General features: G+C 40.2%; 1 long non-coding RNA gene across 2 annotated transcripts; it reads right to left on the bottom strand.

Moving 5' to 3' along the window:
- Positions 1 to 7575: 7575 nt before the first annotated feature.
- On the bottom strand, positions 7576 to 24515 carry LOC121140254. 2 transcript variants are annotated; one of them, XR_005877044.1, is made up of 3 exons: positions 24451 to 24515; positions 7957 to 8015; positions 7576 to 7696 (listed from the first exon to the last, which is right to left on the bottom strand). It is a non-coding gene; the product is annotated as an uncharacterized LOC121140254 (long non-coding RNA). The 2 variants fall into 2 exon arrangements; XR_005877043.1 differs by having other exon boundaries at positions 7576 to 7691.
- Positions 24516 to 24922: the final 407 nt, after the last annotated feature.

Genomic DNA, 24922 nt, shown 5'->3' with positions numbered 1-24922 from the left:
GAGAATCCGGCAAAGGTGTGTCTTCATCCTGACCCCAGGTATCTCTAGAGAGTGTGGGAGCCCCCCCTTGTTAAAGGGAGTTATGTGTAAGTGCTATTAGCAGCCTCTGCTTGAATAGCCATGAGATGAGTGCCCAGAACAAAGAAGCAGATCTACATGGAACACTTAGCACATCTACCATAGTAAGGAGGGGCAATCAAGTACAAAGATGGAACATCCTCAAAGACTTTATTTTGCACCATATTAGCACTCAAATTTTTTTATTGGTATTGTTTCCTACTGACAAAAATTTGGAGGCTTTTTGCATCAAGGGAAAAATGTATCTTTAAGATTAAATAAAAGGTTTTACTTCAACTAGTCAATCGTACTACACATAATTTATTGAAATTTTTCAATTTCTTCTCCTGGGCATAAGGGTGATTTATCTAGTACCTATCTCTATAAATTTCCATGGGTTCAGATGGATCCCACTCTTCAGTTTAAATGATGATTATATCACTTGTCAATCAAAGTAGACCTCCCTTTAGTTTCATGGGTTGTTTCCCTAAGAGGATTTTCTGGGAGTGTTGCAGGCATGAATCGTCATTGATATGTACTACATAGTTGCTAGAGATGAGCAGGGATGGTGAACAGATTTGACAGCATGCAGTTATCACATGACACCATGCACTAATTCAGCTCTCCATCCATTTAAAACATATTTGTTGAAGTACCTCAGATGGGGCAACGAATAAACCAGGTAAGGTCTTACCTATGTCACCATATGTGTCTATGATTATGGCAAAGACAAAAACAAATAGTTAACTGTAGCAACAAAAATAATTTGTGAGACTGAACAATTTATAGAGAGAAAATACATTGTAGAATGAGGCGAGGGTGCACTCAGTGGTTGTCAGAGACGGGCACTTAAACAGAGACTAAGATATCATGAAAGAGCAGGCTGCACAATAATGTAAGAACAACATCCAAGCAATTGTGGTCAACTTAAGAATTAAAAGCAAAGGGTAGGAGGTGGGGTGTAGTACCTATGGATCCAACCTTATAAGATGTTTGGGATGTTTACAATGCAGCTGTGGAAGGAATTCCCTAATCTGTGTTAAGATGAGTACGATGGCAAGTTGTCTGGCATTAAGCATGGCTTTGGGTTTGTCTAACATTGTCTGTGGGATGAAAAATGGAAAAGCCAAGGGGAAAACTGAGATTTAAAGACAGCTCAGCTTTTCAAACTCCAGAAGCACATCAGGTATTTGAATTAGTACATCTCATGTGGTAATTATGAGAATTTTTCCTTGTTTGTTAAACATTTGTTAAAACATTGTCAATATTTTAAAAGATATACAGTTGGAATCAACCTTCCTTTGTCCTTGGCAATGTGATAAAAACAGCATTTTTAGAAAAGAATGCAAGTTGGAATGGACCTTGACTCTGCCTAGGGAGAGTTATCAAGGTCACATTTTTTTGTTAGTTTGTTTTACCGTAATTGGTATTAAAATGAATCAAAAAGTAAATGGAGACGATGGCTTTCTTGATCTATGTTCTGTCCTGGGTTCTGAGAGTAGGTCTTTGGTGACAATCTCTTCACCAACTGTTAAACAAATGGTGACTTTCCTGCTTCTTTTATGACACTGGAGAAGATGCCTTGCTTAACATAAACAATACTTTCTTACCTTTATTGTCAGAAGAGATAATACTTACAAATCACTGTTCCTCCCAGGAACTGGTGAATGGAACCCAATGGAACAGTTTTGAAAAATGCATAGAAATTGAATTTTCTGTCTGGTATATTAGATCACTGTCAAAAATCAAGATTGGAGAACAACTGTCTAAACTATAATAAGTTTAACATTTCAAGTGAGAATGAACTGAAATCTAAGTAGTATTTAAATTACTTCTAAAAATGGGTTTTTCATATGGTTTTGATTTAACAAAGATTCCAAACCATTTCAACACACTGTTGCCTGTACTCACTCTTGCCCCTACCCACTGTGAGAGCCCACACTTAACTGAAGAGGAACTCAACCCACATGTTTCAGATTCATCCGTGTAGTGTTCTTGGGCAAGAGCTTCTTGGTGTCCAAAGAGCCTTATGGGAATGTGTTCTAGTCAGAAAATCATATTTTCCAGCTTATAGTGCAATCTAAAATCAAAAAATCTCGAGAGGGCAGACTTGTTTGCATCTTTAGCACCAGGTATGAATTGTGCTAAGATATCAGATGAATAGATGCTGATCCAGAGAAGGGTGAAAAAGAGATGACACTATGGGAAAGCTTGGCCTTGCCATGTTTTTCCATTTCTAGGTGCAACCACTGAAGCCCTATATGGTCTATAAAGTCAGAGTCACTTTATGATGTGCAGCTGGGCCAGATGGTTTCTAGCTGGCATTATACATCTTTGAGCAAAACAGGGACTTCCAGGAAAACTTTCAGATTCCTAAAGAGAAAAAGTCTTCATTTATGAGCAACTTCACAGTTCAGTTGCTGGGCTTCAATTTCTGGAAAGCAAATGAATTGCCAGTTTTGGAGTTTTACAAGGGATTCCATGATGAACTTTGGGCTTGTTTGGGACAAGTGGACAACTGTGCTACAATATCTGTCACAGTAAAAGAATGGTAACCTTTGTCCCATATATGCTGAGACACATTTATGCTATTCATGTTTGTGTGAATGAATGTATATTTGTATGTGCATGTTTGTGGAGGCCAGTGGTTGACATTAATTATTTCTTTCTATGACTCTCTACTTTGTGAGGGGGGAAAATCTGTGTGTCTATATATATATATGGATATATATACGTGTGTGTGTGTGTGTGTGTGTGTGTGTGTGTATTGGGGGGCTAGAGTTTCTCATTGATCAAGAGCTCACCACATAAGGTAGACTGGCTGGCCAGTAAGTCTGAGGGATCCTCCTGTCCCCACTTCCTGGCACTGGAATTAAAGGCTTTTGCTGCCCTACCCATCTTTCTATTTGGGTGCTAGAGGTGTGAACTCAGGGTTTTATATGTGTGAGGCAAGCATTTTACTGACTGAACTATCTCCTTAATCCTCCCACCTTTTTTCTATTGGAATTTTAACAAACACTGTGTCTTAATTTTTTTCTGCTTCGTATATAAAAAGATGGATTTCCTAACATAAATTTTCATACATCTAGTTACTTTACTTTGCTCTCATTTGTTCCCTTTCCCCCTTGCTCCCACCCCTGGCAACTGGCTCCCCCAAGCCATCTTACTTTCACCACTCTTTAAGGGCACTTGATATCTCTAGGAAAGGATAATCTATAAATCATAAAATATAAATTTTAAGCAATAAAATATATACCAGAAAATGATCACTAAGAGCAAAGATCTAGAAATCATCATAGCTTGTGTGAATCTTACTCCTTGTAGACCTTAAATATGCTATGTTATCATGATGCCATCATGTTTCATCATTTTCAAAGAGTGTCTCAATGTCCATCCATCCTGAAAAGCTTTATGGTCCCACCAGATGGGAGTAAGATGGTTCATAAACCAGGGGTAGAAATGAAACTTCTGTTTCATACATTGCACTATGTACTTTGCCAAATACAGAGAACACTCAATGGTTCTTTTCTCTCAATAAAACAAAAACCACCTATCAGCACTTTTGCTTTGTTGCTATTGTTTTTGTTTCTCTGTTGTGGTTTTCAGAGGAGCAATGGTGGTATCACTAGAAAACTTATTTGAAATTCAGACTGAAGCATTAGAGTTGCTTTGCAGTAAACTGCCAGTGACCCGTCTGCCTGTTAAAGTCTGAGAAACACTGCTGGAAAACATCTCTTCCCTCTGCGTGCAGCGCTTGCCTGGATTTTGTCATTGTCCCAGTCTTTAGCTTTATCATCTGCTAGTCTACTTTCAGTTCAGCCACCAGAGTAATCTTTGGGAAAAAAGGAACAAACAACAGAAAATGAACTCACTAGCTCTTTAAAACTCAGCCATTTATTACATGTTCCATAAACACAAATGTTTTGCCATCACTTAAGAGACATAGAAGAAGTCTCCACCAAGATTTCTGGTCTATTTCCCAACCACAAGAGCCTTTCTAGATAACATATCCAGCAAAAGATTCCCATCTACCTGATGCTCTTGGGAAATTTTTCTTTGCTCTTCAAGACATCTTATTCTTTTTCATCACAAACATCACCCAGGAGGTACTACTCTTGTGTTCTATATTAGGCCATTTGTGTTATCGACAAAGGTGCAAGATTCTAAAATTGAGATATGCTTCCTCTCACTTCTGGTGAGTGGGGAGTCTAAGATCAAGGTGTCAGCAGGGTGAGTATCTACTAAGGGATTTGATGTGGGATAATGCTCTTGTATATTTTAAATATTTGTCATTCATATTGGCTTAATACAACACTGATTGGCCAGTTGGGCCAGGCAGGAAGTATAGATGGGGCTAGCAGACTTGGAGAATTCTGGGAAGAGGAAAGCAAAGACAGTGTCGCCAGTGAAGCAAGATAAGAATGCCATACTGAGAAACAGTACCAAGTCACATGTCTAAACATAGATAAGAATTATGGGTTAATTTAAATTGTAAGAGTTTGTTCATAATAAGCCTGAGCCATAGGCCAGTTTATAGTTAATAAAAGCCTCTGTGTGCTTCTTTGGAACTGAGTAGCTGCAGGACTGAGCAGGACAGAAGATTCCACCTAGAGGGCTCTGCTTCCAACAGAGCTCCTAATCATTACCATCCAGATGGGAACTCAGTGTAGACCATGAATTCACATGCTGGAAGGGGTGGAAGAGCTCACAGCAAATGTCCAAACAAGTTCCCTTCAGGCCTGTTAAACAATAATTCATGATTACCTCTCCAAATGTCTAAACTTTTTACCACCATAATAAGGGATTAAGTTTCAGAATGTGAATTTGGGGGGATGTAAACTACCAAACTTAAATCTATCTCTGATCTCTTTTTACCCTATATTTATTTTATTTTTAATGCTTTCTGGACCATATGAAATGGCCTTGATTCTTTATTAATGGACTATTACCAAGAATGTATACTCTGGGAAACAAACTTTTCTTATTTCAACCACAACTAAAACACCTGGAACAAATTGTACACATTTGTTCAATAAGTGAATCAATGATTTTATATCTATACAATCTAGACAAAACTAAGTATTTTTTCTCTCTTGTTTCATCCCCTTTTGTTCCTTTGAAAAGTATTTATTAAGTATTTAGTCTATTCCAGTTTGGGTTAACTGGGATGGAGAAGGGTTGAGCCTAGTCAATGTCTGGAGTTGTGGGGGAATCATGACACACTCAGAGGCAAAGTAGACTGATGTTACCAAAATCAGAGCATAAATGTTTTCCTAAACATACCAAAGAAGCACCATGAGCTGGAGGCTTAAAGGTGAATATATGCATGATAATCAGAGAATGAATGACATGGGAAGGGGAGCATGTACAAAGATAGCGATTCTATAAGCAACATGGAAGAGCATATGAAGGCAGAAACTCAAGGAGGAGAAATAGTGCAGAGAGCAAGTGTTAGACTAAAAGGTGGGTAGACAGGCTGGTGGAACTGTACAGGTAGGGTAGGTTAGCACTAAGCCTTGTCATTGCTTGAGGGAGCAGCAGTTTATGTAAAGGATCTGCTTAACTATTAATTTCACTCTTCTTTATTCTTAACAGTGTCTTGGTTTGAATGATAAACCATGTGGTCAATCTTACAGGCTGGCTCACAGGCATCTATCCTCAGAGGCTTACCACAAAGACTTGTGATTAAGATTGATGACTCTGGACCCAGTTTTTCTGGATTTAAGTAATGGTTTCTATTATTTACATTTTAAATCCTTTGGCAAATTCCTAAATTCTGAGCCTTAGCTTCCTCATCAGTAAAACAGGCATTCACTGATTGTAATAACCAAGTCAGAGTTTTAATAAATCAATTTTGTAGCATACTTTTCTAACATATCTAGTTTATTATTATTAATCTAACTTTTGTGCTTTTATGGATGTATTGCACTGCCACTTAATTATGGGATATCTTATGGTAATTCAATGCATGTACAAAATATATAATGATCAAATCATAGCAGTTAAAATTTTAATATATGAAGAATAATAGTAGCCTTGAAAGATATCTCAAATGGTTCACATATAGTTGTATCTGCAAAATAATCATTTAGACATTATTATTAAATAAGTTTGGGGAATGATTAAGGGAATGGGTGCTTATACAGTTCTTCATAAAATGTTTCTATAATGCAAGTGCTCAAAAATAGGAAAATGAGTAAAAATCTAAACTAGAAATTTTCATAAAAACTGTAGTTTTAAATATTTCCTAGAAATTTGTGTGGGACTGTCTTAGGGTTTCTATTGCTGTGAAGAGACACTATGACCATAGCAACTCTTATAAAGGAAGGAAAACATTTAATTGGTGCTGGCTTGCAGTTCAGAGGTTTAGTCCATTATAACAGGAAGCATGGCAGTATGCAGACTGTTGTAAGTCAAGCTTACACAAAATTATTTATTGATAAAGTTTTATCTATGAAATTATTTATTTTTTTAACTTTTATGCAGTTTTTCCCTCTCCTCTCTCCCAAGTCCCTTCCCCACCTCTCCTGTCTCCCAGATCCACTCCTCTATTTCCCTTTTTAAAAAAAAAAAAGAACAGGCCTCCCAGGGAGAGTCATAAAGGGTCTGTGACTATTACTTTAGTCTCTGTAAGCCCCTGTGAGGTTACTTAGTTGATTTTGTGGAGTGTGTTCTCATGGTAAGACAAGAATTTAAAGCACCCTTACCTCCAGTTATCTCATCCATTGATTATATTGCTCAGTAAAAGTACGGGAAGTACCTGTCTCTCTTCCTTTCTTTCTCTCTCCCTCCCTCCCTCCCTCTCTTTGCCTTTGCCTCCCTTCCTCCCTCTCTTCCTTCCTCTTTCCATCTGTTCTTTCTTTTTTCTTCCTTCTACAGTGATATTTTGTGTTTTAACAAATAAAGCTTGCCTGAAAATCAGAGTGCAAAACTAGCCACAATAATTAACCATAAAGGCAAGGCAGTGGTGGTACACACAGTTAATCCCAGCACTGGGAAGACAGGCAGATGGATATTTGTTAGTTCAAGGCCATCCTGAGCTACACAAAACTGCTCCAGTCTAAAAGAGAAACAGCTCACACAGAGGTCATTCTAGCACTTGGGATCCCAGGCCTTTAATCCTAGTACAGATAGGAATATAAAGCCAGAGGAGACAGGAACTCAAGGCAGTCTGATGTCTGGTGGAGACAAATTGCAGTATGAGGATTTGTGGAGACAGGATAGGCCATTTAGGTATAATGTAGAGGTAAGAGCTAGTGACTGCTCGCTTCTCTGATCTTCAGCTTTAACTCCATTATCTGTCTCTGGGTTTTTATTACTAATACCAACTAGAATTCATGTTGCATCCTCCTCCTGTTCCTTTTTTCTTTTGATAGAGGGTCTTTGGATGTAGTCCAGGCTAACCTTCAACTTCCTGTCTTGTCTCAACCACCTGAGCGCTGAAATTATAAATATAGGGCATCACAAATCCCAAAACATTCTGAAATTTTCTATCATTCTTCTTCCTCCTACCTCTTTTTAATCTTTTGACTTTCTTTCCCAAACACTGAGGTCCTACTGAAAATGTGGCATATTGCTTCAGGCTGCAATGCTCTCCTTCTTAGCCCCCAACTCAAGCAGACCTCCATCCAAGCCTGCACTAGAAGCAAGTATGTTAATGAAACAAGTAGACAAACTTCAGATCTTCACCCTCCCTCCAAATCTAATCTCCTAGTCTCATCCCCAGCTCTGTTGCAGACTATCTGCTGTGCCCTCTCCTAATTCTCTGCTCACATTCCCAGAAGACTAAGCAGATCCTGGTGGAACACCCTACTTTTCTCCCTCCTGTGTGTATCTACCCATCCCCAGTCTATCCTCATTCCTAAGCATCAACTCCCAATACCTAGAAACCCATTTTACCTGGAACTCGCAGTGGTCACACCTAGCAGACCTCATACTGGTAACTAAACATCCGAAAGCTGCAGAACAAAAAAAAAAAGGAATTCATAAGTACACATCAAGAAATTATCAAAATCAGGAGTAAAATTAGTAAAATAGAAGCAACAACAAAAAGAAAAGCAATACAAAGAATCAATGAAACAAACAGCTGGTTCTTTTAGAAAATCAGTATGATGGCAATATAAGTATCTTAAAATATGTACACAGATAAAGGCAATATAAATGAAATTCTCCAAATAATGGGGGAGACAGAGCACCAACTGGACATCTTTTGTCACCAAATGAAAGTTCCAATACTGAGAATGGGCTACATCTAATGACTTTTTGGCCTAAAGATACCTATGGGACTCCAAACATCCCAGGCTGTTGTCAAGACTATATGTTGCTCTCCACAAACATATTGCTGAAACAATATCTGCACAAATCATTAGCCAAGATAAAGTTGAGCTTGTGTCTACATAGAACCTTCAACCCTACATTCTAGCATCTTTAATACAAGAATGCACTCTACATGCTACCAAAGGAGAAATGTAAGCACCAGTCCAACTACAAACTGTTTTATCTACAGTGGTATCCTGTATGCAAGATATGCTAGTATGATGATGACACAAAGCTTATGGGAACAACCAACCAATATCTGATCTGACTTGATACCCACTCTACAAGGTAGAACCCATACCAGATACTGCTTGAATGACCAAGAACCTGAAACTAGATAGCCCAGGGACAGAGGATAAAACCAAATACTACTGTTGAAATTAATGTGTATAGCAATGAAGTTACTCTCAATTATATCCGCTATACTTACATAGCAGTGTTTTGCTCATCCGTCATCAGATGGGAACAAACAGAGACCCACAGCCCGATATTATGCCAAGAATTAGAGACCTTGGAACACTGAGTCCTAAATGGGATGTCTCCATCAAATTACTCCCCTCAGGGTTCAGAGAACCCTGCTGGAAATGAGGCAAAAAAAGAATATAAGAGCCAGAGAGGCTCAAGGACAAGGCCCTCTATATGAACAGGATCAAGTCACCTATGGATTAACAGAAAATGAGGTAGCATGCCCAGGGTCTGCATTCATCCATACCAGATGTAGTCCTAGAACTAGAAGAAGGAGACACATGCCCCATTCCTAAGCCAGAAGCTATCACCAATTGGTAACCACTTGTAAATAGAAACTTAGTTTTCTCCAAGGGAGTCTCACTGGGGAAACAAATTATTCTTTTCATTAATTAAATATTTTCATTTATTTGACATCCCGACCACAGTCTCCCTTCTATCTTCTCATTCTATTCCCTCACCCAACCCTACTCCTGCCTCCCTTCTGTCCTCCCCATCCACTCCTTCTCTGTTCCTATTCAGAAAAGGACAGGGCTCCCATGGGTGTCAACAAAGCATGACATATAATGTTGAGGTAGGGCTAAGCTCAGTCCTTTGTATTTAGGCTGGGTGAGGCAACCAATGGGAAGGAATAGTTCCTAAAAGCTAGCCCAAACTTTAGGGACAGGCCCTGATCCTGCTGCTAGGAATCTCACAAATAGACTAAGCTAACAACCGTCACACATGTAGAGGGCCTAGGTCAGTCCCATACAGGCTACCTAGTTGTCAGTCCAGAGTCTGTGAGCTCCTATAAGCCCAGGTTAGTTTTTTCTGTGGGTTCCTTGTGATAGCCTTGAACTTCTACCTGTATTGTACAATCCTTCTTCCTTTCCTTCCTTCCTTTCTTTCCTTCCTCCTTTTCTTTCTTCCTTTTATTCTTTTTTCCTTCCTTCCGTCCTTTCTTTTTCATTTTTTTGGCAGAGGGAGGGGATTATTTGGCTTCATAACCAAGGAAGTAAGACAGGAACTCAAACAAGGCAGGATTCTGGAGGCAGGAACAGAGGCAGAGGCCAGGGCTAGGCTCACAACCAAATATGTAACAAACTAACAAACTATTCTTTTTTTTTTCATTTTTTTTATTTTATTTTCCAGTTTAAATTTAGATAAGAAACAAGGTTGCTTCACAAGTCAGTTCCAGGTCCCTCTCCCTTTCCCTCCCCTCCTCCCCTGCCCTCCCCCCCGAACCTCCCCCCACCGTTATCCCCTCATTCCCCCAGGGAGGGTGAGGCCCTCCATGGGGGTGTCCATAGTCTGTCATTTCATATAGGGCAGGGCCTAGACCCTTCCCCAAGAGTTCAGGGTGAGAGTGCACCTCACATTATTTTCATTTTAAATAGCTTGTTTCACATGTCAATCCCAGTTCCCTCTCCCTCCCCTCCTCCCGCACACCCCCACCATGTCCCCCAGCCTCCCACCCTATCACCATTTCCTTCCACATAGGGGGTGTCCAGAGTCTGTCATTTCACTCAGGGCAGGGTCCAGGCACTCCCCTAAGAGTCCAGGCTGAGACAACATCCCTCTTTGTGTTATGGACACACGAAGTCCGTTTGTATGACAGGGATAAAGACTGATCCACTGCCCAGAGCCCCATAGGTTGCCCAGGCCTCCTCACTGACTCTCACATTCAGGGGGTCTGGATCAGTCCTATGCTGGCCTCCCAGCTGTCGGTCTGGGGTCCAAGAGCTCTTCCCTGTTCAGATCAGCTGTCTCTGCTGGTTTTGCCAGCCCATTCTTTGCCAATTTGCTCACCGCTCCTCTCTCTCTGTCACTGGGTTCCATGGGTTCAGTTCAGTGTTTAACTGTGGATGTTTGCCTCTGCTTCCATCAGTCACTGGATGAAGGCTCCAGGATGGTTATAGACATCAGGCTCATTATCAGGAATGGGCGTTCAAGGTGGTCTCTCCACTATTGCTTAGCTTGCCAGTTGGTGTCCTTCCTTCAGATCACTAGAGGTCACACTGGTAGCAGATCTGTCTTCTAACCTATGAGTCCCTCTTCCCCTTATTCTACCCACTACTAAACCTTCCTGTTCCCCCATGACCTACTCTCTCTTCCTCTTCTCCCCTTCTCTTCTTCCCAGCTCCCACTCCCCTCCACCCCTCGCCGTGTTGCCAATCTGTTCAGAAGATCTTGCCTCATTCCTCTTCTCTGGGGTACAATGTGTATCTCTTTTAGGTTCTTTCCTGTTTCCCAAACTCTCTGTCAGTGGAAGTGCAGACTGGCACTATCCTGATCCATGTCTAAAATCCATATATGAGTGAGTACATACCATGTTTGTCTTTTTGTGACTGAGTTACCTTACTCAGGATAGTTTCTTCTAGTGCCATCCATTTACCTGCGAATTTCAAGATTCCATTGTTTTTTTCTGCTGAGTAATACTCCATTGTGTAAATGTACCACATTTTCTCTATCCACTCTTCAGTTGAGGGGCATCTAGGTTGCTTCCATGTTCTGGCTATTACAAATAATGCTGCTATGAACATAGTGGAGCAGATGCCCTTGTTGTATGAATTTGCCTCTTTTGGATATATGTCTAAGAGTAGAATTGCTGGGTCTTGTGGTAGATTGATTCCCATTTTCCTGAAGGAATCTCCATACTGATTTCCAAAGTGGCTGTATGAGTTGGCACTCCCACCAGCAGTGGAGGAGTGTTCCCCTCTCTCCACATCCTCTTCAGCATAAATTGTCTTAGGTGTTTTTTTATCATTTTTTATTTTAATTTTAAATAGCTTGTTTTACATGTCAATCCCAGTTCCCTCTCCCTCCCCTCTTCCCGCACTCCCCTTCCCCCCCTCCCTCCCACCCTATTGCCAAATCCTTCCACATAGGGGATATCTAGAGTCTGTCATTTTACTCTTGGTAGGGTCAAGGCACTCCCCTATGAGTCCAGGCTGAGAGAGCATCTCTCTTTGTGCTATAGGCACATGAAGACAGTTTGTATACCAGAGATAGACACTGATCCACAGCTCAAGGCCCCATAGGTTGCCCAGGCCTTCTCACTGACACTCACATTTGGGGGGGTCCAGATCAGTCCCATGCTGGCCTCCCCACTGTCGGTCTGGGGTCCAAGAGCACTCCCCTGTTCAGATCAGCTGTCTCTGCTGGTTTTGCCAGCCCATTCTTTGCCAATTTGCTCATCACTCCTCTCTCTCTGTCACTGGGTTCCTTGGGTTCAGTTCAGTGATTAGTTGTGTGTTTGCCTCTGCTTCCATCAATCACAGGATGAAGGCTCCCGGATGGTTATAGACATCAAGTTCATTATCAGGAATGGGCATTCGAGGTGGTCCCTCCACTATTGCTTAGCTTGCCAATTGATGTTATACCTTTAGATCACTCGAGGTCACTCTGGTGCCTGATCTGTCTTCGATCCTATGATTCCCTCTTCCCCCTATTCTATCCCCACCCCCTCAACTTCCTGTTCCCCCAAGACCAACTCCCTTCCTCTTTACCCCCTCTATTCTTCCCAGGTCCCACTCCCCCCACCCTCGCCGTGTTCCCCATCCATTCAGAGGATCTTGTCTCCATCCTCTTCTCTTGGGTACTATGCATATCTGCATATCTTTTAGGTTCTTTCCTGTTTCCCAGACTCTCTATCTGTGGAAGTGCAGACTGGCACTATCCTGATCCATATCTAAAATCCATATATGAGTGAGTACATACCATGTTTGTCTTTTTGCGACTGGGTTACCTCACTCAGGATGGTTTCTTCCAGTGCTATCCATTTCCCTGCGAATTTCAAGATTCCATTGTTTTTTCCTGCTGAGTAATACTCCATTGTGTATATGTACCACATTTTCTCTATCCACTCTTCAGTTGAGGGGCATCTAGGTTGCTTCCAGGTTCTGGCTATTACAAACAATGCTGCTATGAACATAGTGGAGCAGATGCCCTTGTTGTATGAACCTGCCTCATTTGGATAAATGCCTAAGAGTGGAATTGCTGGGTCTAGTGGTAGATTAATTCCCATTTTCCTGAGGAATCTCCATACTGATTTCCAAAGAGGCTGTATGAGTCGGCATTAGTAGACTGCATGCTAGCAGTAGATAGTCAACAGAAAATGAACTCAAGGGCATCTTTGGAGTTTCTTTGACTCATCTTGTAATGTCAGGACTTTAAAAAAATATTTTAATATTTATTTTATTTATATTTTTCTCTCTATTCTGTCCTTTGGGTATATATCATGCCTTCCAGTTTAGTGTTTTTATGGGATTCCTGGGTGTGTGGATGAATTCATCTCTGCACCTACAATTGCTCTCTGCATCTTTCCTGACTTCTTTTCATCTTTGTTTTATCACATTCCATTGTGTTAGTTTTGTTTTATCTTGTTATATTTTATTTTATTGTTATTCCTTGGGAGCCTGTTTGTTTTCTAATGAGAGATAGAAAGGAGATGGATCCGATGGGAAGAGAAACAGGGAAAAACTGAGGAATAGTAGAGGACGCTAATCAGGATATCTATTTTCAATAAAAAGGAAAAACAGGTTTTCTAAGATTCAAAAGAACTCAACCAGAAATCTTCAAACTTGCAAAAATTTTCTTCTGTGAATCCTGAGAACTTTTATAATTGCTTGATAAAATACATTAAGCTAAAAATAAAATAAAATGAAACTGAGTAAGTTAGAAATTCATTTGAACAACTGAGTAATATCATTGAAAACTTACTAATATGAAAGACACCCACAGGCCCACCTGGGTCCTCACAGCCTTGATTGACTGAATACATTCGCAGGCCCACCTTGGTCCTCACTGTCAGGGCTGGCTGAAGACATCCACAGGACCACCAGCTACCTTGAGGAGCTGGGAGAGTACGTGCCATTATGATGAACAAATATATGGTAGACAAATGGACAAGAAAGAGAAGCAGACAGGTTCTGTGTGCTGTGGAAAGAGGAAGAACTAAAAAAGAGAAGATGGTGAGGAACAAACAGGCTGATGTGGGTAGTGTATGCAGTGTCCTGGCTGCCACTCGCAAATAACCACACAAAGACTTATTACTAATTATAAATTCTCAGTCAATAGCTCAGGCATATTACTACCTAACTCTTACATTTTAAGTTAACCCATATTTCTTATCTATGGTCTGCCAGGTGGCTTGGTACCTTTCCTCAGTATGGAAAGTTCATCTCTTTCTTTCCATTTTCCTCACAATTCTGGAGATTCCTCCTCTTCTTCAAGTTCTTTTTGTCACCCAGTCATGCCTAACCTCTATCTGTCCCATGTTGCCACCAAAGGTCATACAGATACCTAGGGTCAGGGCCATGCTGTTGGTGGAACTATGTGGACCAGAGTGGCCCATACTGCCTCCTGGAGCCAAGGTGACTTACAGGTCCAAGCCACTGACTAGGGTCATCTCTGGGACCATGGCCCTACACCAGCCAAGGTCTGAATTGATGTCCATGGCTCCTGTTATCACCAAGGGCCATGCAGACAGCTGGGTCTATGGTCCTGATGCAACTAGGGTCTGTTGATCTCTGTGGCTCATGTTACCAAGGAGGTCAAAGGAACCATGCATGTTGAAATCCAATGACCATGTTGAGCCAGCAGTGTCTTCATGGGCCCTGAATGTCAATAGCCGTTGCAGAAAAAGATCTGGTCTTGCTCCTCAAGAGAGAGCTGGCCCCATACTCAGAAGAGACAGCCCCACCCCTCATCTTGGGTGTGATAGAGCTCTGTCCCTCATCTCAGGAGGGGCACTGACCAAATCAGCTACCACCCAGACCCATATCAAGAGCTTTGAGTTGATGTACTCCATCTACACCATCTATGACTTGGCAGAGTGCCCAAAGGGACTGTTTCTATGAAACCATAGCAGAAGGCTCTCTCTGACTCAAGGTAAGAGCAGGATACCCAAGAGGAGTTTTGGTAAGGGTCCAGTATTGATGGTGTACCAGTAGTCAGAGGCCTTGAACCATACCAACAACTCATTGCAATGAGCATTTGCAAGCAAATCTGAACAAAAGAGTATACTGTATGGAACACTGCAGCATCCAATGCCACTAAGATGAATGAAGAGGTGTTAGAAAGGAGGGAAAGATGAAGGAGAAAATGTTTTTTGTTTGCTTGTTTTAAATTAATATTTTTAAATCTTTGTGGGGAACTCTATGGGGGTGAGGACAGATATGAAGGAATTGGGAAATGAGTGGGGTTGGGGTACGTGATGTGAAATTCCTGAAGAATCAATAAAAATGTATGCTAAAAATGATAATATGAAGAGATATGAGAATCATTCCCCTATATTTAAATAATAAACCATGTGGCCACTGACAAAATAAATATTTGTGCAAAAGGCATTAATTCTGGAACATAAACTTTCATGACGGACAGGTCTTCCCCTTGTCGTTTTGGACGTAAACCTAGCCTTTAACAGCTAAGCCATCTCTGTAGTCCAGATACTTCCATTCAAAACAAGCATTTTTTTTTAAATTCTCAAGTGGCTAAAATGAGGTAAAGAAAGTGAAGAAACAAAAGCATTCTGATTGAAGCAATTCTATAAGGCTGGAAACAAGTGAGAGGCAGGAAACTCTTGGAGACTAGAGAAAATAGAATTCTGTAAAAGCATGGGCATGTAAAATACAGTCCCAAGAAGTGAAAATGAGTAAAGAAATATGGTCTAGATAGATAGATATGTTGCCTCAGTCAAGTTATAGCAGAGACAAAGGCACATGGTGTTCCCTGTCATTTCCACTGTGTCATGTGATTCCTTCAACTTCAAATTCAGGTCAGGCCTGTAGCCACCCACTTATATGTTAAGTAACCATGAACTCTAACTACTCACTGCCTTTATCATTCTAGAAGGCAATGGAACTTTTCAATATACATACATACATACACATTTACATATATCTTGACAAGTAGCATAACAGGATAATTTCTTGCTTACAGGTCTGTGGTGATAACCTTCACTGAATATGAGCTTATGATTCTGGAAGTAAGCCAGCATTTTTCTCTATGATGTAACCTTTATATTGGCTAGTAAACACTGTGTGCATCATAGAAAGGCTTTGTTACCGTATATACCTCACTGGTTTAAGATCCTATCTGGAGGCTTGAGGGAAAAGTAAGACATTCATAGTGAGGAAGGCATGTATTGATTACCTTTCATGCATCAAGAACAGTGCTGTGCACTGAGGACACAAAGATCACAGTTACACTTCACTTCAATTGAATCACACTTTCGGATCCCAAAGAAAACAATTAATTCCACTTCATAGTGCCAGGGAAGCCTTTGGAAAGAGCAGGTGCTGTTCTGCCAGGTCCTTAAAAGATAAGTAGGTGGAAGAGGAGGTAAGGAAGCCCTGAGAGCCAATGGCCTGTGTGAAGAGATGTGACCTGATTTGAAAGTTGTGAGACAATGAGTAAAGCTGAAAGTGATGTTTTACAATGTTTTGTACGTTTCACATATCTCGGGCCACAATCCATTTGCAAATGATGTTTTGTGAAGTGCATATTCAAGTCTCCTGCCTACCTTACAATTCGAGTCATTTTTTATTCCTTTTTCTTATACAGGAGTTCTTTATACACTCAAAGTGGGAACACATAGAAATAGATACAAATATAGATGTAAAATCTTTTCTTTCTTTTTTTTTCCCCCACATCTGACAGAGGGCTGATCTCCAAAATTTACAAAGAACTCAAGAAGCAAGTCTCCAAAACACCAAAAGATTCAATTAAAAACTGGGGTGCAGAACTAAATAGAGAATTCTCAATAAAGAAGGCTAAAATGGCTGAGAGACACTTAAGAAAGTGCTCAACATTCTTAGTCATCAGGGAAATGCAAATCAAAACAACTCTGAGATACCATCTTACTCCTGTCAGAATGACTGAAATAAAAACACTAATGGCAGTTTATGCTGGAGATGATGTGGAGAAAGGGGAACACTCCTCCACTGCTGGTGGGAGTGCCAACTCCTACAGCCACTTTGGAAATCAGTATGGAGATTCCTCAGGAAAATGGGAATCAGTCTACCACAAGATCCAGCATTTCCACTCTGAGGCACATATCCAAAAGATGTGCATTCATCCACTATGTTCATAGCAGCATTATTTGTAACAGCCAGAACCTGGAAGCTACCTAAATACCCCTCAACTGAAGAGTAGATAGAGAAAATGTGGTACATTTACACAATGGAGTACGACTCAGCAGAAAAAAAAATGGAATCTTGAAATTTTCAGGCAAATTAATGGCACTAGAAGAAACCACCCTGAGTGAGGTAACTCGGTCACAAAAAGACAAACATGGTATGTACTCGTACTCATATATGGAATTTAGACATGGAGCAGGGGAATGCCAGCCTAGAGTTCTACTGTCAGAGAGTCTGGGGAACAGGGAGGACCCTAAGACAGATATATGTGGTACCCCAGAGAAGGGGAATGGGACAGGATCTCCTGAGCTGTAAAACCTTTTCTTAATGGGGCCCTCTCTTATTTAGGCAATCATTTATTTATTCATAACAATGTATATAATTCATACAGGGTAAGTCATCCACCACTGAGCTATATCCTTAATCCTTTGCTTTCTTTATAGTGTCTCTGAAAAACAGGGGTTCGTAATTTGTCATAGCTGATTTATCAACATTTTCCTTTATGGTAACAATTTAGGGGTTAAAACAAACTAAGAACAAAACTTTTCATGAGTATATATTCACAGTTGCCCAAGGTTAGAGGTGACTCAGATGTCTATCAAGAGTAGAAACTAGTACAGATGAAGTAAGCATAGTTGAATGAATAATCTATGATTCCATGCATTTAAAGTTCCAAGAGGTTACAAGTTAGGACAATGACTACTCCTATGAACTACTGGCTGAAAGGAATATTGTTGCCTGTGTTCTGCTCTATGACATGGTGGCCATTTTGTTGGCATGTGACCTCTGTGAGGACCCATCAAACAGCATGTGCTTTCTTCTATAATCATCTCATGCTCTATTAAAAATTTATCTCTATAATATCAACAAAGGAATGGCAGTAGCCAAAATTGAGCTGAAAGAAACAAATGTTCCACATCTCAAAATTCCCTACTCGGGACTTGGGGGAGTACTACAATGTTTTAGAAGTCTGGTTCTAGAAATACTAATTTCTAGAGGATGGATCTGAGAAGATGAGACTAGAATCAAGGATTTAGAAGCTCTACAATTGTGCAAGCAAGGAATAAGGAGGCCTGTGTGGAGTTAAGAACCAATGTGTGGAAATCACCTTATGTTTTCCAAATGATTGTTTCTTTAAAATCCATTCAGCAATGTCATAAGGACTAGAAGCACCTGCTGAAAGTATGGGGGGCAAAGACCTACAAGTCTTTGACAGATGTTGAGTTTTCAAACAATGCTAGGCCCTGATAAACAAAGCTCTCTCCTAGATTTATTCAGTAGGAACATTTTTATCTGGATCTTGTCTTGGATGTTAGGAATGAGTGCTCATACAAATCCACATATGGATTAGTGGAAAGTTACAGAACTCACACAATACTGTTTGGAAACACTTTTTCTTTCCTCCTTTTCTTGCCCGGCTGTGCACACAACTCATCTTGCTGGGTGGTTTCTACTTGTCTCCTTAATTCCCTCTTCTGTCTACACACTCGTTAGGAGAAAGAGTAATTCCTGTCATTGGAAATGAAGAGCTCTGGAAAGTAGGGACTGCAAGAAAATTCAGGTAGGCGGCATGTTCCAAGACAGATCCTGGCCAATACTCCAGGCTCAGCCAATGCTTCAAAGTCTCCTGTGAGCACAAAGTGAGGACCACATGGGTGTCACCTCCAACTGTCAGGAAGGGGTGAGGCTAACACCTTGCTGTCATCAATGTGCCTTCATTATGTTCACTAGCAAATATTTATTGGGTATCTCTGGCTGAACTGCCCACTCAACTGCATGCTTCATAGGAAAGGGCAGGAAGGAAACATGAACTCTATCCCATTGCTTACAGTGAAATGATGATCAAAAGAACCAGCTCATACCCCCACTACATCCTGCCCCAGGTCCTGGGAAGGCAAGTCTGCCTGGAAAAGATTTCTTAAAGAAAAAGGGGGTAGTCTGCAGTCACTCTAACCCAGTCTCTCTGAGAGCAGAGCCATAAGCTAGAAGGAAAGACATCCAAGCCTATAGCAGTTTGGATTTCTCATATTTCCAAGGCCTCTCCTTGAACCTAATATCCTCACCCATACCCCACATCTGAATTATAGAAAATTTCCTATATTTTTCTCCAGGCTACTCTAAGTCTTTGTTTCTCATTACAGAAACCAACTCCAAAATCATCTCCATGGGTGACCCTTTACCTAGAAAGTCACAATGTCAAAATCAAATGTAATATGCCTGGGGACAGGAGATCGACTGACTCTGGCTCAAAGTGGAACTTCTATATCTATCTTTTCTGAGGAACCATGGCCTATATACACCATTGCTCAGTCTCAAGGGCTCCCACACCTTTTGGGTGGAAATGCTGTTGCTCTCTTACAAGAAAAATTATCCTACTGACCTGCAATGATTCCTGAATCTAGTTCAGTCCCCACACTTCTAGCACCAGCCCTTCTTAATGAGAAGGTTCTCTCAGACCAGATTCAGTCTGTAAAGTCCACAAAACAGAATGACATGCAATTCACTCCTAGGATAACAAACGTTTCTGTCTCTTGACCAGATCCACAAAGGCTACCAGTTACTTACTGGACATTTAAATGAGTCACATCTTGAAAACAAGCTTTGAGGTGACATATGTCTGGTCTTCTACCACTAAAACTGGCCACCCCAATTCTCTCATGAAATACATCAAACAAAAACCATTTCACATGTCTCTTCACTGTTCCTGAGAACTAAGAAAACCAATTTTAGAAAGATTGTGAACTAGTGACATAAATGTAGAAAGTTATTGGAATATTGCTGCCATTAAGGGTTTTCCTAACTATCCCTACTTCTTGCTGCATGTTTTGGATATTGCTATTATTCACTTGTTTGTAGTATTTTCACTTTCCTTTAGTTTTAAAGCCATTCTAAAATAATAGAAACAATAATCGGGAGTATTTTTCAGACACTCACACTATAGTTGCCTTTTTAATATGAGGACCCTGTACTAAATTACAGATATAAGATCTGCATGACCCACCATAGTCTCATATGTTTTCTTTGTCCCTAATATACATACAACGTATACACTATTCTGAATTACAGTACCCTTTGACATACACAGTCAGTGCTATTCTATGTTAGCTTGTTGAATTACATTTATATAAACATGACTATGAGATATCCCATAGAGACTGGAGTAAAACTGAATGTGCAGAAATAGGACAAGAGTGCAGAAGTAGGACGAGAGATACCTTATAAACTTTGGAAGGAGAAGTTCCCCCCTCCCACCCTTGCAGGAACTTAAGTGAGTGCATGCTAAGGCTTGGAACCAGGTGAATGGTTGGTTCTATAGCACTTAAAAAGACTAAATCTGTGCTTATGTGACTTTACCTCCTATTTCTTTTGGAGACAGAGGACTGTGACCCAGCCATAGAAAACTTGTTCTGTGCCTACCTGCTAATGCCTCAGAGGAAGCCAAATTCATATTCAGCGTCTTTGCTCATTTCTAAAGTCCTATTGAAAACCTTTTTCGGTGAATACTTAAGGAAAGAAACTATCACATCATAGGAGAAATTTTCCAGACAGAAGTTGAGAGCAAGACATTTGGGATGGAGAGCATCTTCAGTGCTAAAGACCCCAAGTCTATTTGGTATTAACATTGTCATGTCGCACAATTCATCAAATCTATGCATAGGACTTTTTTTCACCACAGGCACACAGACCTCAACAGCAGAAAGACCATTGTTGCTAGTTCCTAAATGGCAGTGCTTATAGTCCTTTGGTCATCACAACTCCTACGGTTACAGCAGCCTCTGTCTCCAAACAAAAACTTGGGTAAAATGAAAACTACACCTACCTTTGCTACTTGCCTTGCTAGAAAGTCCATTGGCAATGTCCCCAACCACTCTAGAACTGTTTACAATCAGTTAATCTTTATCATTCTATCCAAGTAATGGATGTCAAAGCAGACCCTAAGGTGAAGATTCATTTGGTTGTATATTTGCTTGTTTCGAGATAAGGTTTTGCTATTTAGCTGAGGGTAACCTTCAACTTTCCATCCTCCTGACTTACTTTGAGTACTGAGATTACAGATATGTGCCCCGTGCCTTGCTATAAAATCATCTGTCGATGAGTTTCTCATATAATAGGAGAGAGAAGAGGGAGGAGGGTAAGAGTGTGGTCTCCGCTAGAATCTAGCCTCAGACATATCCCACAGGAGCTACAGAGCATGGATTACAACAGAGTTACTTCCCTCCCTTTTTGAGGCAAAGGGTCCTTTTGTGCCCCTGCATCAGCGAGTCACTGGCTATGGGCCACCCCCAGTGGCAGGGACATTGCAAAACTTCCCAGGCAATTCTAGGCTAGGCAATTCCCCATTTGGTCAAGGGCAATTCTCCAAAGGAAGCGACAGCTGTAAGGCATTAACAGACAGTGCTCCCAGCATATGGAGTTATGGAATCCCACTTTAGTAAAGAGAATGTGGCAGATTGGCTACAGCATCCAGACACTTACCTGCCTAAGTCATCCCAAAATACTTTCCCATGGACAGTGATTGGGCTCTTAATGCTTCTTTTAAGACAATTGTAGTAGGAATGGAATACAATACACATTAATTAGGGCAACTTCTTAAGATCCTAGTGTGTGCCAGGTACTTTTCTAAATGTATCATACTCAGATATTATGAAGTAGATATTATTATCTACTTTTTGCCTATTACCATAACTTAACAAGTGTCAGATCCAGAATTATGACCCACTTTCTTTTTTAATTATTTTATATTTAGAACTTACATTCTCCACTGTATGAGTGTTTTTCTTGCATGAATATGTGAATCTTATGCATGCCTGGTGTGCATGGAAGTCTGAAGAGGATGTTGGATGCCCTGCAATTGGAATTACAGATGTTTGTGAGCTGCCATGTGGGTCCTAGGAACTGAACCCAGGTCCTCTGAAATATCAGCAAGTGCTTTTAACCTGTGAGCCACACCTCCCCAGCTACATAGAACACTATTTTCTTAACATTGCATTAAACTACTTCTTTTTTATTGCCAAGAGGTATCTGTCAATGAGAAAGAAACATAAGGTCAGAACTAAAATGAAAAGTTTCTCATATAAGACACCACACCCAAGTATGTGAGGGGAAAAAACTCAATTATGAATTTAAAAGCTTGAGGGTGTTTAGTTCATGTGTGTGTGTGTATGAGAGAGAGACAGAGAGAGAGAGACAGACAGAGAAAGAGAGAGTTTCAAAACATGCTGTAGTTTTCTCCACTGAGTTTATGTTCGCCATTTGAACTTTCATCATTGAAATCCCATGAAATTGCCGTTGCATAAGAGATGGCTGTGCCAAATGAAATAGTAACTAATATTTGTTAACAGTTTCCATAGGTCAGGCACAGTTTTAAGCAGTTTCATGTTTATGTAGGTATATCACACAAACCTCAGAAGCACACCATGAAGCAACCCCCTGAGGAAAGAAACTAAGGCACAACCAACAGTGTCAAGAGTTCTATTTCTGAGTGAGCTACTGGGCTGTAGAGAGTGTGTGCCCAGCTGTACATCAGTGCTACCAGAAGAGTTCCAGATGGGTGGAACAAGCCATGCTGGGAAGTACAACTTTCCTGACTTAAAAATGAGGAAACTGAGGCCCAGAAAGTACCAATAACTTTTGTCAGGCAGCACAAGCTGAGAACACTTAATCTTCTGATCAGTACTATCTATAGTTTGACAAGCATTGTCTGAGGAAAAACTATAAATGTGAATCAAGATCATTTACTTGATCAGGAGTATGTATAAATGTTTGGAATCTCTTCTAACAATCAATGAATTCTAAGCATTAATGTTTGAGAAGGCAAGAAAGAAACACCAATGTCCTACCTCACGTCAAACAATGCTAATAAGAGAAGTTACTTCCCATATCTCCTCATGGTTCTGCGTTCCCTAAACTTGAATATTAGTATAATATTACTGGAACCTACAAATCCCCTATCTTGAAGCACATACCTTTAGGAAAATGGTAGAAAGATAAACATCAGTGTTTACTAAATATCTGCTATATGTCAAACACATTGATCATAGCTTTTTTTTCATACATTGGTAAATTGTACATGAAATTTTTCTGAAATGAGAATATTACCAGATAGTATTCGCTGTATGACACATCTTCCCAAAATGTAATGGCTTAACATCTTCTACTGAGTAGCCAGGTTACCTGGGAGTTTCTCATGAGCCATGACAAATAAGTAATTATTTTGAAAAGATACAGAAGAATTCAGTATGTCCATGAATGGAGCAATGTTATTCAAAGATTTAAAATATATCTGATATTAACTCAGAACAAATATCAAGACAATACTGTCTTTGTTTTTTTTTGTTTTGTTTTTGTTTTTGTTTTGTGTTTTGTCTAGAAGGGTCTGGTGCTAGACCCAGATGATCAGAGTCTATTTTAAGGAAAACATATCAGAGCCAGATCAAAACTTAAGAGCAATAGTATAATCACACCACCATATGATAGAGAAAAACATTTATCAAAAATTGGGGTTTTAGTTATGACTTTGATTCTTGACACTATGCAAATTTCAATAGCCCTTCCATACTCAAAAAAAGCATAAAATACATATATTGAGTTGGTAGTGAGAATTAAGTGGGATACTATATAATTGATCAGGACTAAACCTAGAACACAGTCTAGCCTCCCTTGACATCAACTATATCAAGAATAGTGAGATAATAAATGATTTTATATATTTTTTTTGTTTCTACTCTATGCCGGCAATTGTGTTCCCTACTGAGTATAAACAGAACAGGAACAGGAAACATAAAAATGTACCTTTTCCATTTGAGGAAAATGGAGTCTATTTGGACATGAGGTAAATACACATGAAATAAGTAACAGCTAAAGGGAACAGTGCAGAGAATTCTGAAGTGGACTCAAAGCATACCATGAGTCTAAGATCATTGCTTCCATTCTCTGCCAAAAGAATAAATTGGTTTCTCACTCATGTCAACCATTCCCTTTTCAAGGGGTGGCTATTTGAAGTGACTTAACCATTGAAACTTGTTTCATTTGATTTTTTAACATTTTTATTTGTGCTTGGAGAGTCACCAAATCATTTTGTCTATCAGATATAAAGAACAGGCCATTATGTAAGATTTAAGCACTCCCAGTGTCTCAAAAGACACATGATATACCCATATCTGAAGTACAGAGAAAAGGGCCACCACCTAGCATGGTGGTGCCATTGTGTGCTTTCCATGTTATCATCACTGTCATGCATATATATTGGCCCTTCGATGAGACAGAAAAAAAGTGACAACAGGCCAAGGTCTGATGCTTTCAAAATGTTCCCCTAGATGCCAATGCCTGTGAATAATCATCCTCTCTTTCCATTACAGAGATGTCATTATGCAGGAAAACATGTTCCCAGTTGCCCACAGTAAGCTAGAGGCAGGAGAATACATTGTTCAATGATAATTCATATCCCATTAAATGTCAAAACTTGACTCACGTGATTGAGCCACTGCCTTACCCAATTGCAGGCTGGAAAATTCATCTGAGCTAGCACCTCTGTGAGTTGAATGGTGGGAAAAGATGGTGATCACCAAGCTCACCACACAGCAGGAAACAATGACTGAACCTTGAAGATGAAGGCCTTTGTGAGGTCATAAAGTAGCAGTGATTGCAATTAACTGCTGATAAATATGAAAGAGCCTCTTGTTCCTGGAGGTGAGGCGCCAGGACAAAGTACAGAAGCAGCAGTTTGGAAAGGCAAGTCTTGGAACTGTGCTTGTGAGGCGAATTAGATGTGGATGTCGGGAATTAGAGAGGAAGTAAGAGTGCAAAAAGGATTGAGAGAAAACCCCAAAGGTGGGTGATCAGCATCTCTAGCTGCTATGGTTCTTCTTCAGACGATGCCTTGCGATGATTCCCCAATCAAACTGAAAGTAAGAAAGATAAAACAAAATAAAGGAGTAGTTTATAATGAAAACGTCATAGCTGTT

This window comes from Mesocricetus auratus, unplaced genomic scaffold (genome assembly GCF_017639785.1).
Source record: "Mesocricetus auratus isolate SY011 unplaced genomic scaffold, BCM_Maur_2.0 Super-Scaffold_100004, whole genome shotgun sequence".
NCBI classification, from domain to species: domain Eukaryota; kingdom Metazoa; phylum Chordata; class Mammalia; order Rodentia; family Cricetidae; genus Mesocricetus; species Mesocricetus auratus.
The sequence above is the reverse complement of the archived record's forward strand: the minus strand, read 5'-3'. Positions and strand labels throughout refer to the sequence as shown.